The following is a 9,559-nucleotide window of genomic DNA, read 5'->3' as shown; positions in this document are numbered from 1 at the left end:
GGTGTGAGGTACTAGGAGTGTCCCACATAGTGCTAAGGGGGAAAGCATTTAAAAGCAGAGTTGCATTATTTCCTTCATTTGGCTTAGCTTGTTCTTCCCAGAGTAAAGGAATCAGCAAGTCAAAAAAGAGCCTCTCACTTTACATTTATACCTGCTCTGACCAGCATGGGTTTAAATTGTGCCCATCACTTTCTCAAAACAGCTGGATTTTTTCCCCCCTTGAAAAGTATTAGTCTGGACTTCACAGGATTTTTGTGTAGTAGTTGCTGGCAATATGCAGGGCTCCCTTGGCAATGCCTGTGACAGTTCTGTTACCTGTGCAGGCACTGCCAGGCCAGGAACGGCAGTGGGTGAGGCAGTCGGCAGAGGCCACCGTGGATGCTGGAATCCAGCCCTGCCCCACTTTTGCATGCTTTGCCTCGCAGTGGTTCTGTTTGTCTCTCTGCGCTTCAGAGTGTAGAGTCTCGGTCTTTTTTGTTCTAGTTCTGGCTTAAGCTCACGAAGCCACAACCTTTGCTTCCAGCCATGTTGCCTTGCTTTGGCTCCAGCGATCATTTGACCCTTGTGATAAGCTGATACATTGACGAAGATGGAGAAAAACTGTTCCAGCAAAAAACCCTCTCACTCTTAATATGGGCAAGTTGTCACGTCAACAGCCATTAATAGCTACAATCCTCAGTCAGGATGATACTGGGCCTCTGTCTCTGACTGTACTGCAGCTTAAATATTCTAGTAGTGTTTTCCACTTGCTTGCATAATAATTTGTTTTAAATTGATGTCCTTCTCTTAATTACTGTCTCTATCTTAATTTTTTTTTTTCTAACTACAAATTTCAGCAATGTGCAGTGCTGTCCAAAAAAGATGTGCTATGCTTATGGTCTAAAAGCAGATTCACGTTAATTTATACCAAAGAGCCAATGCTTCCAAAGTTCTATTTTGATGTTACTTGAAGCATACATAAAACCATAGTTTAAAACTTTAATGTTAGCATCAAAAGCCCAGGTTGAAACAGCATTCATTAAACTGTCATTTAACACTTTGAATTTGCAATTATTTAGTCAAGTCAGTGCTTACAAATAGCAAGACAGCACACCAGCAAACTACAGGTTATGATTTTTCTTGTGTGTGTGGATACATTTACATTTTTCTACTTGTTCAAAGTTTTGTATTGGAAATACTTTGGAAGAGATGAAACCTGTGACTTTTATAGTTGTATGTAAGAAGATTAACATTGTGCTCAAAGCATTATTAAAAGGAAATGTGACTTTAAAAATAATCCAGCAATTTTATGTGACTGGATTTTAACATAAGCCTTGTATAAAAGCAGCATAAAATCATTTGCAAACTCCTTCAGTTTATCTAACATGAAAATAAGCTACTCTTAAACGATTGAGACCAACTCTCAGGTTTAACTAACAATCATAAAATCAAAGCTTTCTAGAAATTGGTTGTAAAACAACTTTTTTATTCCTTGGATTGACTTCATTTCCCTATTAATTGTTAGATAGATTATCTTTGTCCCTTTATTTTAAAGGACTGAATATTACATAACTGCATGGGAAATTTAAGGTATTTTATTTCCAAGAATACTTTGGAGCTATAGTGATTGACTTGAATTATTATTTCATGTCCTGTTATTCATGTTATGGATTCATCTTGAATCAAAATCACATTCTGTTACTTTTACACAAGCTATTTAGAATATCTTATGTGCATATTTGATAATGAAACAGTAAAAAGACAAAGCAGTAATAATAATTATATGAGGGGGAGCTGGGGCCGTTCCACCTCTTGGGGGGCATAAGGATCCCACCTGATTGCATCACGAAGGGAGTTCTTGTGGTCACAGTGGGCAAACAGGATTGTTGGTGAGGGAGAGGAATCCAGGGCTGCTGAAGAGCCTGCAGTTCTAGATTCCTTTTGGGAGGGATAGTGCCTGGACTTGTGGGACATGAGGGGGAGGGGGCTACACAGAAAATATGGAAACCAGTCTGTCTGTTTTGGGCACCCAAAATTGATACTGGTGGGGCCAGCAGTATTTTCAGGGGAATCCCAGGAAGAGTGAAATGCTGTTTTGCATGGCACAGTGTTACCACTGAAGCTTTCCTTTCTTAGATTGACTAGCAAATTGGAAAACTAATCATGTACTTGTTGAGTTTAGAAACAGCAATAAGGATTTCTTCTAATATCTGGTTTTTTGCAGGACACTATTTATTAAGCAGGGAGGTAAGACCATGATCAAAAATGCTTAGGGATATACAGGTTTTGGTGTAGCTGGGTGTAATTGCCAATGACTTTCATACCCCTGAGTATGTTTAATATTTGATCACATGGATGTGCTATGGGGCTGGTATTGGAGTGACAGAATAAGTAATGCATTGCTTGTGCCTTAAAAGAAAAATAAAAGGGAAAAAAAGAACAAAAAATCAATGAAAGAACAGATTTTGCAGGTGTGTTTTGATCCACGTTGTGGATCAGTGGGTGTAAAGTCCAGTGTCTTGAGCAAACAGAGTATGTTGTGGATTCACATAGGTACCAGTTATGCTTTTGATATTAAATTTCAAGCAGGGTCATCTGGCTTGAGATGTTGTAAGGATGTGTATGTGTGGCCAGTAAAATTGATACAGCACCCAGACTGAAAGGGAAGTAAATATTCCTTCTTTCTGGATTTATGTTCCAGGATTTTTTTCTCCCAGCTCCTAAACCAGGATTTCCTCTGCCATTAGGATGGCTTGAGAACACCATGAGTATGATCTGTCACTCTTTTCCTTAATCTTGTGCAATTTGGAGCAGAAAGGACAGAAGTAGGCAGGTGGTATAAGATAGTCCTCTTCATTAAAAATTATCTATGTCATTAGTCGTGTTATTAATCACTATAAAATTTTGGGAATTTGTAATTTTTAAATTGCATATGTTTCAAACACATTATCTCATTGTGACCTTTAAAAAAACCCATGACCTTGCACCAACTCAATTATTGTACCTTCTTTTTCTCTGATCCTTTCTTGCTGTCTTAGCACTGAATTTTTATTTTACCAGTCTGTAACATTTTACTACTTCTAAGGTTTTAAGTGCCTGTCCACAATTTCTAGATTCTGGGGCAGTCTCTTGTCTGCATAACCAAATTATGTTTTATATATTAAATGAAAATGAATATATATATTTTAATGATAGATTTCATACTTTTAATCTTCAGAATTTTATTGTATGGATGGATCATAGTAATATTCCAAATTATCTTGGGATTCAGTTTCTATGAATGATGCCATATTAAGGAAATTAAGAAGATAGCAGATAAAGTATTGTGCACTAAAAATTGTTGGCTATTTATTTGGCTTTTCGATATAAAGACAGGCTTTAAAGTCATAAATTTTGAAACAGTTTTAGTCTGTATTTGAACTGCCTAGAAAACCGCTGGGCTGCTTCTGCCGTCTGGTGGCTGCATTTAGTAATGACAGCCCCACGTGCTCGGGGGGTTTCATTCCGCGCTCTGGAGCGGGGCCGTGGGCACGGGATGCCCGCAAGGGATTGACTGATCCTTCCAATTTACCAACATTCGTGACCGAATTGACATCGTGCACGCATACAAATGCTCCATGTCAGGCCTGATTTTCCAAAGCTCTGAGTGCTCAATAATGAACAGAACCTAGTGATGTGCGGGTGCTTAATATTTTTGGTACTCTGAACAGCCAACCTTTTAAAATCTTGCCTCTAAATGAATTTAGGCTGCTGTCGTGATTATGTGTCTGTAAGACTGCCCAGCATTGCCAGTTTGTGGTAGGAGAATATTTTCACATTCCAGAAAGAAATTCTCAGGAAGAATTTCTTCACACAAAGGGTTGTTAAAATTGGAACAGGCTGCCCAGGGAGATGTTGGAATTGCCATCCCTGGACATGCTCAAGAAACCACTGGATGTGGCATTTACTGCAATGGTCTGCTTGACAGTGTGGTGATTGGTCAAGGGTTGGACTCAGACTTAGAGGTCTTTTCTAAGCTAAATGATTCTGTGAAAGTTTTTGACAAATTATCCTGCAGTTCTAAAAACCCCACTCATTATGGTGTAAAACTTAGAATGACTTCTGGTACAATATCTACAAATGTAATTCTTCTGTGATAATAAATACAGTGTTGTCAATGCAAATATTTGCCAAGCAGAAACACTTATTGCCACCAGATTTTTATTTTTCATTGTTTCATCACATTAGAAGGATAAGAAATTACTTCATGTCATTTAAATACAGTGCATTTCTTAATTTTATTGCATTTCAAACCATTTGGTCAGAGCAAAATACTAAAAATATATTTTAAAATATAATAGTATCCACTTTAATTTCTGTCATGATTCAAATATTTGTAGGCTTCCCTCACTTCATAGTTTAATCTCATTATGTGCTACAGGATGTGGCTATCTGACAATATTACTGCAATTTGCTCTGATTCATTTTGGCAGAGAAAGGAAGTCAGAGGAAAGCATTCTCAGGTGGCATCAGCATTGCCCTTAGAATGCTGAAACTTTTGTAAAATTTAAGTGGGTTACATGGAAAATCTTTTCTTGGGGATGTTTTTGTTTAAATGAGAAAGCTGATTCAATCTTTTCCTTCTCTCCTCTGTAAAAATATGATCCGGGGTAGCTAGTTTTATCACAAATTATGGTTTAGGAGGACTAGTATTTTCAGTGATTGTTACTATTATAATCTAATTTGAAAGAAATAATAATTATCTATTGTAGCTTACCATATTAACAGGCTTTAACTTTCCATGGAGTCTTAACAAATCTTGTTCACTGCATTTGATCAGTCTGTTACTATCTGCATATTTATCTTACTCTTTCCAAAAACAAGCAGCTAACTCAATCCTGATATCCAACTGCTTCAAATTAGTGTTTTAAAATAATATGCCAGACTGTAGATAAAAAGAACCATGAGTTTGTTTGTTGGAGAGGTAGAGCTGCCAGCAACAGTTGTCATTCCTAACAAGGCCCTTCCTCTGTTTTTTTTAGCCCAGTCATGTAGAATTGCTGTGCATTCTTTTGTAAATCTGTTATAAAATGTTTTAAAATTACATTAGACTATTTGGGGGAATATCTATCATATAAACAAAAAATGCAATTTCCATATGTCTCCAGCCTTTGTATTTTCTTTTGTTTGTGTATTTCCCTTTGTGGGAGTAGAATGAGGTGCTACTGACAAAGGGCTTTCCAATTTTCTTCCACAATGGTTGCACAATAGTCAGACTTTTTGTAATTCTTCCAGTCATGTTTCTATTGTTCTGTAGTGATATCTGTTACAAGTGTCTCCATGCATTTTAATTGCAAAAATTTTCAGAACATTTTCTTTAGCCTTAATTACCCTTAGCTTTTGGCCTCAAATAACAAATGATGTCATCCCAAAGTGCTTGAGCAAATAGCTCTCCCTCAGTTAAATGGGAAAGGGTTTAAGGCAGGTTATGCTCAGTGAGGGGTCCCTTAGTGTGCTAGGATTAATTCTGCAGACATTGCCACAGGATGCTGTTGAATTGCACAACAGACTGTTAAATCAGGTTAGGGTTGTTCTCCCGCCCCACCTCCCTCCCCCGTATTTCCCTGCAGAAGGAAAATGACAGGCTGTCTGCATGGGAAGCATTGTGCTACAATAAGAAAGGGTTGAGAGTAGAATTAAAACTGGAAACTTTTGTAAAGACATTACTTCATTATCATTTCTGGCATTTATTCAAACTGCATTGCGAGGATCTTGGTTTATGTTTTTAATAGCTGTTTGACATAAAATTTCTGTATTGCAGAAATACATTATTTTAAAATTGAACATTACAAATTATTCACTTGTTGTTAAAGAATAAAACATAGATAACTTTGGGGATACAGTTGTTGGTTCGGAATATTTTTAGTTCAACAGCATTTTTATTGAAAAATGACTCATCCATGCAATTTTAAATTTTTTTTGCATCATAAATCTACTCTTCTCTAAAAGTGCAGTTTCATATTACACCTAATCCAGTGTAACAGAAGACTGCTGCTGAAAGATGCAGTCCTGCCCTGCTCCCACAGAAACAACATGTGGCCACAGGGTGAGTCACTTCAGTGTGCTTTTGGAGCAGGGAGGAGTGTGCTTGGTGGCACATCACTAAGTTGAATAATCTTAGAGAACTTCCTTTATTATATTCATATGAGTAAACAGATACAAAACTCAACAGAAATACAGAAAGTTGACATTTGGCTGCAAACATTGTCTGCCAGTAGAAGGAGGCCTCTATACAATATAGGGAACTGTGAGGTCTGGGGAGGAGTAATATTATATGAAGATTTGCATCCATGGATCACTGACAAATTGTTGATTTGATGGTGATCAGAAGTAATTTTCATATAATAGTATTTGCTTTAGTTCAGTCATTTCCTTTTCACCGTAACATACTCCTACATCTGATGCTGACTTGAGCCTCTAGGAATATAGGACTTAAAACTTCTCTGGTCATTGAGTGCAATTTCCTGTAGAAGAGATTAAGTCATCCAGAAAGGTCACAAGACCATTCACTCCCTTCTCTCTGAACTCTACAAGCTTCAACACATCCCCAAATATCTGGAGACAGACTTGAGATTTTTGAGAAAAGTCTCAAACATGACACTGTGACAAAGAAGTGAGCAGGAGAGAAACATCCCTGCCAGTACACTCCATGGGATTCTGGAAGGTCTGGCTTAGCCAGCAGTAAGGACTGGATGCTCAGTTTCAGGACCTGTTGCAAAGCATCTGGATATAGAAATGGTGGCTGCCAGTGTCAAAGTAGAATTCATGCATCTAATTCCACTTTCCCATCTGGACACAGCAGCAGCTACTCCAAAGTGCCAATAAACGTGTGGCCACAGCAGGAGGCAGCTGGCTGCCACGACAGCCTGCTGGGTGCTCTTTGCCACTCCTGAGAGAGAAGCAGCCACTTGGGTGGAATTGTTCTGGAGGCTTGCACCCATGAGTACTGTCTGGATGACCTTAGGAAGCAGAGTGTGTCTCTACAGAAAGCAGCAAATTAAAACCAAAGAATGCTACACACAGGGGTCTTTTCCTGCCGTTCTAAGGCACAGAGTCTTTCCTGACTCCAAATCTAATTATTGGTTTAGCCCTGAGCATGTGTGCAAGACATAAAAGCAGGCATCTTTATGACTCGGTGCTTAAGTTTCCCCATCTATAAAATGGGACTGGTAATACAGATTTTTCTTTGAGAACTCTGTGTTTCATGAATTTTTGTCACATTTCTCAAGGCCTAATGATTTAACAGTTGCCTTGAACAAGATAGGTATTCATAACAATTGATAGACTTGATTCAAATTTCAATTCAATTTTATGGCTTGAGGTTGCTTTCTTATCAGTTGATAACCTTTCACTTGAGCCTGGCTAGATCATTTGAAACTGTGGCATGTTATAATACAGAAGACTCCATGGAAACAGTATTTTTATGACCCCTGACATAGGTGGGAATTTTCATGCCCTTGCTGGGAGTGTCCACATCCATTTCACACTTGTTAGTTTTGATCTTAAAGTTTGATACTGGAAGATGGTTCTTCCTCTATTTTATGCTCAGTGCTCATCCCATAGATAAACCATCCCCATGGAAGTGGGACAATTTCATGTAAGTGGGTATTTTCAAAAGATCTGATTTTCTGTCTTCCAGTATCTGCCAGATGAAGTTCCAGAAGACCCTCACATTGAGGGGTTTCCATTCTGGCATCTCTTTTAGCACATTGTCTGCTTGGTTCACTGCATCTCATCCTCATTTCCTAACAGTGGGCAGTGTCTGTAACAGGAGTTATTGACATATTGCAATATTGTGATATTGCAATAGTCATGATTGTCTGACTCAACTGAATACTCTACAAGCCTGATGAATGCTTTCTGCCCCAAAGTAAGCTGATTTCTTTTGCAGTCAAGGTCAGTCTCTCTTGGGAAAGAATTCAGTGCTAGAAATATGAACTATGGATGGAGCATACAGCTTCCAAGTCCAAGAATGAACTTTTGCTGAGCAATAGAACGTTTTTGTAGGGAATTTTTAACCATATTATCAGAAATTTTTGGTACATGAGTTTTCATGTTTTTATAGGGATTGCTGAGTTCTCACTGTCTCCTCCATCTGGGAACAGCTGCTCAGAAAGGGGAAGGAAAAAAAAGGGATTTTTAGCTTTAAGCAAGAAGGGAGAGTGGCAACCAAAACCAGCTGTAGAATGCAGGATATTGATACCCATGACTTTTGGATAGTATGCATTCTATACTGCTCAGAAACAAGAGACTGTTGTAAAAAGGACAAAAGAACCTACAGACAAGCAGAGTCCTCGCAGCCACTTTCGCCCTTCCATGAGCTCGCAGCAGTTTGGAGACTCCAGTTAGAAACATTAACTACTGTCATTTGATTCCTTCCTCTCCACTACTTTTTTCCACGAAAGATTTCAGTATAAATTATTCTAAATGGATCCGGAGCAATGCACTACTTCTGTATTCAGTTCACTCACAGGATAAGTTGGACATGGTGGCACCATGGAGGAATTGTTTTTCAGACGTGTCATTTTGTTATTAGCGTAGGCTGAACTATTGGGAAGGAGGTATCAATACTGGTTTTGTGAGATGGCATCTTTGCTTTGTGCTGCTAGGTTTGAGGTCTCAGTAAATATGACCAATCATTTTGCTGCTTTCTGGGTACTGCCAGTGCAACCAGTGGCAGCTGTGAGTTCTTCAGTTATTCTGCTACCGAGGCATTGGCACTATTTGTTGTGTATCTGTTTTTGTTAAAATCATAGGCTAATGCATCAATGGCACAGATAATTCTAATTTTGTCCGCACTTAAAAATTACAGCTTCTCCAGCAGTCTAGATCTCAGTTAACAAAAAAAGCCAAACAGTTTTCCCTCTGGTTTAGAAGATTTAATTGCAAATCAGTGGTGTTATGTTCAACAGGGAATCCTTGCTTGTCACAGGTGGTTATGGGAAGCAGAGGTATTTACTGACCTGTAAATGAACTGTACATATGTCTTCCTTTCTTTAGCCACGATGCTGTATTTATGTCCTTTGTAATTCATTCAAACAGAAAAGGACTAGTTATTTACATGGGTTTTATGCAGCCTGACTTGATTAAAAATAAAAATGCTCATATAGTTTTCAAGTCTGTTAGATTACTTCTGAGTAATGCAAGGAGAAAGTAAAGCAGGAATATCCAGACAGAAGAGTGTGGTGTACAGTGAGAAAACATGCTAAACTTCCATTCTGGCCTGGGTATACTTGACCATCAAAAATATCTAATCATAAAATCAGTGAGATTCCACCTAGAGACTTAATATTACCTTTTTCAGAATTCCAGCCTGCAGGGGCAATGGACACCAAAAGTAAGAACCTTTTGTTCCCAGAGCCGCAAAGAGCTATGGCCTAACCTCCAACTTTTGCTAAAAAAAAACTTTAATGGCAAAAATGTAATTTCTGTTCATATCACAGTGGAGGGTTATAGCCTTCCTGAAGTCACAAACCTGTTTTCAAAGGTAAATATGAGTGCCAGGGCTGTGATCCATCAACTTAAACAAGCAGTTTAAGGA

Source organism: Corvus cornix, chromosome 12, assembly GCF_000738735.6.
Source record: "Corvus cornix cornix isolate S_Up_H32 chromosome 12, ASM73873v5, whole genome shotgun sequence".
NCBI lineage: Eukaryota > Metazoa > Chordata > Aves > Passeriformes > Corvidae > Corvus > Corvus cornix.
Note: the sequence above shows the minus strand (reverse complement) of the source record.